The sequence below is a fragment of the Cricetulus griseus genome, chromosome 2 (genome assembly GCF_003668045.3).
Source record: "Cricetulus griseus strain 17A/GY chromosome 2, alternate assembly CriGri-PICRH-1.0, whole genome shotgun sequence".
NCBI lineage: Eukaryota > Metazoa > Chordata > Mammalia > Rodentia > Cricetidae > Cricetulus > Cricetulus griseus.
The window spans coordinates 350,939,626-350,950,021 of NC_048595.1; the positions used below are offsets into that span (position 1 = coordinate 350,939,626).

Genomic DNA, 10,396 nt, shown 5'->3' on the forward strand with positions numbered 1-10,396 from the left:
AAAATAGTGTTCTTCTCACAAGTTTTTGATCACTGGAAATTTATTAAAAATTGTCATCAGCCTATAAAGATTTAATAGAAACACATTAGGACATCTCCAAATTTCTCTGAATCTACTTAATAATTTGATTCATGGTGAGCAGAATCTGATTCAAGGTTTCTGTTTTTGTCTCTTAAATAATCTTATTTTCCAAATAACTTTGAGCATTCTTGAAAAAAAAAACATGGCCAAAGAGACTCCACTCAGTGGCAAGCTTATGAATACATAACCTTTGCTAGTTTCATCTTGTGGTTCTCTTTGGTATTATTAAAATACTTCTAGCTTTCTGTTCTGACTACACTTTTGCTCAAGTTGATTTTTCAGACATAGAAGCTAAAGCAGTTTATATTAGACAAACACAAGTTATGAAAGAATCAACCATGCTCTAATAAGCCAATCTTAAAAAGATTTGAAAGAAATAAAAACAGAGAAATGCTTCTTTTCTTTCCAGCTATTTCCAGTATGATATGCATATTTTTAGAAAGATGCTATTTTGGTTGTATTCAACAACTTGATCCTTATACTTTTAAAACACACTTTCAATTTCTAATGTGGTTCATATTAGAAGTTATGATCCAGAAAATAAAAAGCATTTGGTTTCCTTCATAAATTTTAAGGAGACTAAAATACCTTGAAACAAAACTGTAAGAATTTCTCTCATAGCCTTTCCTTAGAAATCCTACTTCTGGTGTTCTCTCTCCCTCTCACAACATGGCGGCCTCAGCAAAAGAGAAGAATAAGAATGGGAAGACCATCTCCCTAACAGACTCTCTAGCTGAGGATGGGGGTAATGGTGGAGGAAACACCTATGTCCCCAAACCAGTGAGCTGGGCTAACGAAACAGACGATCTGGAAGGAGATGTGTCAACAACTTGGCATAGTAATGACGACGATGTGTATAGAGCACCTCCAACTGACCATGCCATCCTTCCCACTGTTCCACAGGCTGCTCGGGAACCCAATATTGACCGGAGCTATCTTCCCAAATCAACATCCTACACTGCTTTCTCCGGGAACCTGCCTTATGATGTGACAGAAGACTTTATTAAGGAATTCTTTAGAGGATTAAATATCAGCGCTGTACACTTACCACGTGAACCCAGCAACCCTGACAGGTTGAAAGGCTTTGGCTATGCAGAATTTGAATACCTGGATTCTCTTCTCAGTGCTCTGAGTCTCAATGAAGAGTCTCTAGGTAACAGGCGAATTCGAGTGGACTTTGATGGTCAAGCACAGGATGAAGACGGGGATGATAGAAATCGGGATTCTGACAAAACAGACACAGACTGGAGGGCCCATCCTGCCACAAACAGCTTTGATGACTACCCACCTAGAAGAGGTGATGATAGCTTTGGAGACAAGTATTGAGATCGTTATAATTGAGACCAGTATCGGGCTGAATGTCAGGACTGGTATCAGGATTGTCCACTGAGAGATATGGATAGCTATGGGAGCCAGGATCGCTATGATGACCGAGGCAGCAGAGACTATGACCGAGGCTATGACTCCAGGATAGCCAGTGGCAGAAGAGCATTTGGTTGTGGGTACTGAAGGGATGATGACTACAGAGGAGGTGGGGACCACTATGAAGACCGATATGACAGAAAGGACGATCAGTTCTGGAGCTCCAGGGATGATTACTCTTGGGAAGATTAATAAGCAAGATGACAAAGGGTCCCCCGAAAAGACCTAAACTGAATCTAAAGCCTTGGAGTACTCCTAAGGAAGATGATTCCTCTGCTAGCACCTCCCAGTCCAGTACAGCGGCTTCTATCTTTGGAGAGGCAAAGCCTGTTGACACAGCTGCTAGAGAAAGAAGTAGAAGAGCCTCTCCAGAAGGAGCAAGAGAAGTTGCAACTGCAGCTGGATGAGCCAAAACTAGACCACCCGCCACGGGAGAGACACGCAAGTAGGTGAAGTGAAGAAACTCAGGAAAGAGAACGGTAGAGAACAGGGAGTGAGTCATCTCAGACTGGGACCTCAACCACATCTCGCAGAAATACATGAAGGAGAGAGAGTGAGAAGTCTCTAGAAAATGAAACCCTCAATAAAGAAGACTGTCACTCTTCAACCTCCAAACCTTCTAAACCTGATCAGTCTCTAAAGATAATGCCAGCCCTTCTGCCAAAGGAGAATCCGTGGCGGGCGGGGAGGGGGGCGAAGCTTTAACCCTCCTGCTCGATCTCAGAGCTCAGACACAGAGTAGCAGTCCCCTACAAGTGGGTGGAGGGAAAGGAGCTCCATCCCAGCCCTCTGAGGACAGACCATAAAGAAAAGATAAAAATCAAATAGATGGGATAAGTGTCCCAAAATGCCAAACTGGGATCCCGAGGCGTGGTCCTGGAGATGGAGAAAGCAAAGACCACTGGAAGGGGTTGGACAGGAAAGATGGCAAAAAAGATCAAGACTCTGGATCTGCACCTGAGCCAAAGAAATCTGAGGAGAACCCAGCCTTTAAGTTCAGTTCTGCAAGCAAGTATGCTGTTCTCTCTGTGGATGGTGAAGATGAGAATGAGGGAGATGACCACACTGAGTAGACCCCCACATGCTGTGCTTTCTTCTAGTCTCCATCCGAGAAGATTCAAGACCAAATCAAACCTCCATCCAGACAAGAAAAAATAAAGCTCACCATCTACTGAAAAAAAATAAATTAGGCTTCCTATAATTATAAGGGTTTTTTAAAAGTCAGTGTACATAGAGGTATATACATGTTCGTGTTTGTCATGGCATTTTCATGTTAATTAAAGGTAGTGTAGCTCTTCCCTCCAGATAAGACATGACCACCACATCCAGAAAAAGAGAAGGTATGACAGAAGACTTTCATGAGTTTGGTCATTCACGTGAGTTTTACAAGCCCTCTCCAATGTCTTCACAATATTTTCAAATCATATATCTTCATCAAGATCATATTTATAGTAAACAAATGATGCAAAAAATTTGCAATGGTCTAGGCTGTGGGTTAAACTCTTCAGTGGTACAGCTGCCTATGAATTGTCTAAGGACTATTCTAGTACTATAACCACATTTGAGTCATCTATGCCCCCATGAATAAACTTTATGCTTGGCCATGCTAGACTTGTAGAGAACATGTTTGCTTTTTGGCAAACCCCTTTCTATCTGAATTGATTAGGCATTTTCCATGTCTCAACATGAAATCTGGTAAGGTCTAGTGAAATAGTGAATAGTGAAAATGTCCTGCTATGTATAAACAATGGAATTTTATTCAGACACCAACAGGAATAGAATTATGTCATCTGCATGAAAAATAACGAAATGCACACCATTATGCTGAAAACAATCTGTTAGAATCTGAGTGACAACTATAGCATTATTGTCTGGATTTTTGTTCTACCACCTAGTGTGATCATTGACTTCTTTAATCAGAGTAGATACAGTATGTGTTATCATAACATAACTTAGGTCCTATCAGCATTACCTTACAGAAAAAAACATAAGAGAGCCAACAAGGATAAGGACACTCATAGGCATTTCTATTTTCAATGATAAATAAGCAGCTATCAATTACTAGGAACAGACAACTGATGGTGGCATCAATGCCCATAGGTTTCCATAATTCTGTGAAACCCTCAATAAACTCTTGGTTTATCAAGTTCATTTGTATTTGTTTATGATTCTTAAACATTCTCAGAGAAAACCCTCAATAAAGAAATGCAACTCATTGTGCAGCCACAAAGAACAAACTATCCTATGAACTGTAAGAAAGAGTACAGAAAATCAATAATATCATGTTTAACAAAATAAGACAGTCTCAGAAAAATAAGTATCATATATGTGATGACAAATGCTGACTGCCAGCTTAAAAAGGTCTAAAATATGCTAGGATCCAAATATCTGGCTATGAGAATGATGAAGTTTATAGACTCAATTAAATAAGGTAAGATGACTATAACTAAATGTGGGTCATTCATTTAGGGTCTGCTTCTACATATAGATGAGAAAGTGACTTGAGCCCCAATGTCTACCTTCTCTGCTTCTTGACTGGTACAGTACACCTAGCTCTCTCAAATTGCCGAGGCCAGGACGTCTACATCATACACTGTAACCTCATAAGGTGAAAACAGTTAAAATATCTAATTGCTAATTTTTGTAACCAGATATTTTGTCATAACATTCAGAAAAGAAATAGAACAGCTTTTCTCCTGTATGTGGAATCTAGATTTAGGACAAAGAAAGACTAGAGTAAAATTAGGACTCTTTGAAAACAGAAATGGTATTTCTTAGGGGGGGGAGGTACAGTAAGGGTGAGTGAGGTTAAAGTCTATTTTATACATGTCTACAAATGTTACAACTAAACTAAACTTCTATAACTAATATGTGGTATTTTAAAAGGCATGCAAAACATGAGCATAAAGCAAATGCAATGGAAATCCCTAGTGTACACTGAATGAATAGTTAACATCAGTGGTATAATTCAGAATATGCAAAATCCAAAATCTGTGTCTCCAGGCAAAAGAAGATGAATGTTAGAATTCTATGAAAGAAAGTAAATTAATCTTTCTCAATCTAAGTTTCCCTAGGAGATCTTCAGAGCACCTACACACATTAGCTAAAATATGTCCATACTGATGAATTAATTCCCTTTTATAACTAAATGTAATGATCCATATTCCAATCCACTAGAATCATGCTTATGGATAAATAAAAATAATATTTTAAAAACCTATCTGAGATATGGTAACATATGAAGTTAATCAGTACTTGATCCTTTATATTCATTAGTATTTCCTCTGATGGCAGTGATTTTCATTTGAAATAATCCAAACAGGTAAAAGGGACGATGCAAGACACAATGACTTAAACGAACAAACAAAGAAAATTAGATGGCTCTGATTCACATTTCAGCAATTACTGAAATTTCGACTAGGGTTTTGTTTGATTTTACAATTATATTTCTAGCTATATGCTATTGGAGTGTTTTTCTTATTTAATCAACAGCATTGCTTTTATAATAGAAAAATTAACAATCCTCAAATTGCTAATCCCTGTCAATAAGAAACCATCTGGTATCAAATTCTGTGTACTGGGGTAACATTTTAGTTAATCATGTTCCCCACAACTTGTTTATTTTTGGTCATTAGTAAAATCTTATTAATTTTCCCTTGATTTTAGAATGAAGCTGTTGTTTTGGACATGATTTTTGTCCATTCTTTTACTTAAAAATGCAGTGATAATTTACTGGGTTATTTTTGTTTGAGACAATTACATTTCTGTAAGTGAAGACAAAGCAAGGTGCACAAGACAATTCTTTCTTATATGTGACCTTATCTGACTTGTAGAAACAAGAGTCACAATGTTTGGAATCTTCAATCTGTTTTTTTATTTGTCTTTTAAACATACTGTGACATGTTCAAATGGAATAATGGCAAACAAAAGATAGTTAAAAATTCATTTCGTGATCAAGGATGCATTCAAGAGATGCCTATATTTTGCTCAACCTTTATGTATACCTTCAGAAAATTTGCATCTTCTCTTCTTTGTAAACTTTACCTCATTGCCCACAATTTTTTGCACATAATTTATTATTTTGATCCAGTTCCATAAATTTCTGTCAGTTGTTTCTTATTAGCCATTGTTTCAGTGATTGTCCCTTCAAGTATGAATGGTGTATGTGTGTATGTGTGGAGGGGCAGGAGGTATGGTCCTTGCAGGGCAATGGTAATTCAGAAAACATCACATTCAGAAGAGTATTTGTTAGTTTGTTTGTTTGTTTGTTTGTTCGTTCGTTCAGTTGTTTTTTCTGTAACAGGTCCACACAGTAATTTTGTTAATATTTTGAAAATGAAGGTGCTTAAAGTTTAATTTCAAGAACAGGATCCCTCAGAAATTCAATGTGTAAAGTAAGAGAATAGTGTATACAGAGTGATCTAGGTATGTGATTTATCATGGATATTGAATACAATGTATTCATTTGCAGTACATTATTTTAAAACCAAAGCAAAATTTTCCTCAGATTAACACATAATTTTTTTCTGCTGCCAATCAGGAGTTAATTTTATGAATATAGCACCAAATTTAAAGTTCAGTGCTATCATTCATCCTGTACATTGCTAAGACAAGAGCTAAGCTCTAGCTGAGGAGAGGCAATGCCATAGTAATAAACCAAGCAAACAAAACAAAGAAGAAAGCCACCTTGATAAAAAAGCATTCACACTGTAGTTTTTCCTCCAGCTTCTGGACTTGGTAAAATGAGACCTGTAAGTAAGCAGAATTTGCCGCTGTGTACACATCAACAAATGTTCACAACTTCACAGTATAAGTGCATCTATTCTAAAGAGAGTTCCTTATGTGGGGGAGACCCAGGGATATCCCTGAGACTGAAAGACATACATCATCTACAAGTTAGCTGTCCCTCCTCCCAGCGAGTATTCTCCACAGTCTCATTCTACTACTGCCCTTCTTACAGTTAGTGTAGATAAAGTTTCTTTCTTCAAAGCCTAGAATAGGAAGTAGAAGACACAGAAAGAGCTAGGAATGGACAGGACCTGGGGTTTCATATAGGATAATGCTGAAGGTGTAGTTCTATTTATAATTGTGCAGAAGTCTTATTTTTGGTTCTTTATTTGGAAACTATCATAAGCATTGGTCTTCTAATGATATCACAAACATGTCCCTGTCTTTACTAGCTTGTAATATCATAATCCCACAGTTCTTTAAGCCATGCATTTGTCAGGAGTCTCACTTTGATGTAATCATACCTATCTTTATTGCTTTCAAGAAAGTGTAAGAGAGAATCCATTATAGTGAGTAATCTCATATCCGATATGTTATCTATGATCCAGAAGCCAAAGCACATTTCCTCCTTATTTAAAGTCATGCATATTATACCTCATAATGATCATGAGTGTTCTTTTGACTTAATATACAAAGAGATGATGAATTAATTTCCAAAATACAAACAATTAAATTAATCATTTTGTATAACTTATCTAAAATATCCTTAAAATAATCAAATCTGCAATCTTTGGCTGTAAAAGAAAATATATTCCACATTCCTGATAGAAAACAAGCCTTCTGTATCTTTGGAAGATCAATATTTTACTCACTATAGATGCACCCTAAAAATTGTTCTATTTTGTCCCTGAAAACAGATTTTATTTTCCTTTATCTCCTCACAATATCTGATTTTCAGACTTTTCTTGTAATGGTCATTAGCAAAACTAAACGATTAAACTGTGATTGGCTGACTTAAAAACATCTCCCTTTCCAGTTTACTTTAGCTTAAAGTTTCATTGTCTTTGGTAGGGAGTAACGCAAATAGCTCTGAGACTTCAGACAATTAAGTTTGATGTGCACATTTTTAATTCTCTCAACTCTGATAATTCTCCCATCTGCAGTATGCATGTTAAGGACTACACAGCACAGAGGCCCTTCTTCTAAAGATACAAACATAAGCATTTGTCAGATGGTAGTGGCACACGCCTTTAATCTTCTCACTTGGGAGGCAGAGGCAGGTGGATGTCTGAGCTCCAGTCCAGCCTCATCTACAGAGCCAATTCCAGGACAAGCTTCAAAGCTACACAGAGAAAGTTTGTTTGTAAAAAAGAAAAAAAAAATGTAACTTTAGGCCGGGTAGTGGTAACTCAGACCTTTAATCCCAGGGCTTGGGAGGCAGAGGCAGATAAAACGTGACCTCTTCAAAGATTTACTTCTGAAATTCTATCATTCTTTCATTCTGTTTTATTACTCTTCCAAACACAGATGTCTATCAAAAATTATAGTAGACTGATAACAAATGAATAATCTCCAAACTGTATTCATCGCTATCATCTAATATCAATTCAATATATATGTAAACAGTTTGCATTTAAAATGGGTTTTTTAAGTTCTAAAATTATAAGACTAAAAATGCACATGAGTCATAAAAGTCTTTTAAAAGAAATATAAATCTCATTTATTTTAAAATATATAATAGATTTGTATATGATTCCTAAATTTCTGAAACTATTTTTTTTTCAAATTAAGTTTATATTTCTTCTTTATCTTAAATTTGAGTGGGAAAAAGTTACCTGGATATTAAATTCCTTCAGATTAGTTGTTTGATTGGATCCCTCTGACCAATCATTTCCCAGAATGAAAACAATAAAAAACAATTGAGAATATTGTTTGTTAATTGAAGCATAGGTCTACTAATGTAATATTATATTTTTAAAAATATTGTCAAATAAACCAGTAAGCTATGACTACTATTTATTTGCTTCAGTCTTGTGGAATATAGTCAACATTGGCATCCATTAGTTTGTTTTAGCTAGTGTGTTTCCATTATAAATTGTATTGCATTATACATTTATAAAATGTTAACAAATTATTAATGCATATATTTCTGTGGTGGCAGATTCACACAGTGAGGTGTGAGCAAGAGCAAGTGCAAGGAAAGAGCAAGGTTATTTTTTAGCCATGCCAAATTCCTGTTAAACAACAGGAGGAGAAAATAGTAATAGGAACTTAAGGTGATGGCTACAATAACTCACTTTTTCCTTTACTTTTGAGGGAAAATAAATGTGGGCTTAATTCTGTTGATGTTCATATCATTTATAAAATGGTATCTACCTGAAACAGTGAAGGAAAAGGAGCTTCTGACCAAGGACACAGGCTTGTATCTGAGAAAATGACTCCTCAGACATAGTGATAAAGAAATTGAAGGCATAATCAGAAGGACCTCACGATGAACAGAATGGGACATGAATTTGCACTATAGTAAGTGATTTTCATGCAGTTTATATAGAATGGGCGATAATTACTTTAGAATACAATTTCCCAGTGTGTGAGTCATCATTTCACTCTCATTTACTCTCCTCTCACAAGCCAATTGAAGTAAGATTATTTGATACAAAGTATAAGTTATCAATCTTGAGGCTACTAACTTAGGTGTTTTCAAAGAAAGATTAAGGAAAACTGTCCACACAATCAGGGAGAAGGATAAGGCCAATTTCAATCATGCTTTCTTTGCTCTGCTGTCTTTAATTGTTAGAAAAATCACACTGAGGTAGAATGGCATCTATTCATGGATGAATAAACCCAGGAAAATCCCACTAAGAAGATGAATCATACATAGTCCTTTTTTCAATCAAAGAAGGGGAAAGAGAAATTTCAGACAGCACAGACCTGAATCAAATGTACTGATGGATTACAGCAGACACGAAATTACAGAGTAAAACTCACTAACTCTCTCAGGAATCCTCCAAAAAAGTACACTTTAAAACAAAAGAAAGATGTAAGCTGCAAATGTGATAGAAACAAAATTTATGAAGAAAATGTGCATTTTGTACATAAAGTTCAGAAAATGGAATAATTGAATACAACCATATAATTAATTTATACAAATTGAACACTTATTCAAGTATGATCTTATGCAAATGAGGAAAAATAAGTTAATTAAGTTTATAAAGATAAAATGATCATTTGGAATATAGCCAATTTGGAAATCCAACATGCAGATTTTCAATATATTCACAGAAACTAAAAGTAGCCAAAGCAATTCAACATTATAAATGATTCTTCCTCTGCTAAGTGAACAGACACAGATTTGCTTGTTTTAGAGATCAAACAGGCAAAGAATGTGGATAGTGAAAGATGATTTTGGCATCCTGAAAGATGCATTGACTCACCTAGGAAATTTGTTGCCCTTGTAGTTTGAAAATGCACTTTTAAATTTTTTTCAGAAAAGTCTAACAACCAAGCCACCCAGAAAGTCAGTTCTACATCAACCTTGTCCTTAGAAATGGCAGGTAAAGAAAACTAGGGTACAAGGTTTGGGGATCTGAACAAAGCCCAAACTGAGCTCATATAAGTTGTCTTAAGTTGTTATTAACAAAAGCATAAAGATTTAAACAGTAAAATGGAATAAATAATTACCCAATTGCTATATCACACAAAAAATGAGAATACATAAATGTTGCAGCAATTTAAAAAGGACAATAAATTGAGAAATAGAAAAGTTTTTAATGTTTTGTAGTGTTGTAATGTTTTTGGAATTTTTATTTTTAAATATAATTTAATGATAATATACTGAGGAAAGCCCACAATTGTAATGCCACCCCTAATGTTAGGATAATATTCTGTATCGTGTTTGAAGTAAAGACTGGTAGGGAACATGTTTTCTTATACAATAAAAGTACCTTCAGATGGTTGAGGGTGTAATTTAATTTTGGAGGACCTGTTTAATCTGTAAGAGACCTGATTTGGATACACACACACACACACACACACACACACACACACACACACACACACACACATACACACACACACACCACACCACACCACACCACAAACACATACATACATGGTTTTCTGGTAATACTTCCTTTTATATCTGCAAGGTTAAAAGACTATACTT

The 10,396-nt window shown here is 35.7% G+C and overlaps 1 pseudogene; it reads left to right on the top strand.

Moving 5' to 3' along the window:
• The first annotated feature begins 740 nt into the window (after nucleotides 1–740).
• LOC100768620 lies at nucleotides 741–2,576 on the top strand (annotated as a pseudogene).
• The last annotated feature ends 7,820 nt before the right edge of the window (nucleotides 2,577–10,396 follow it).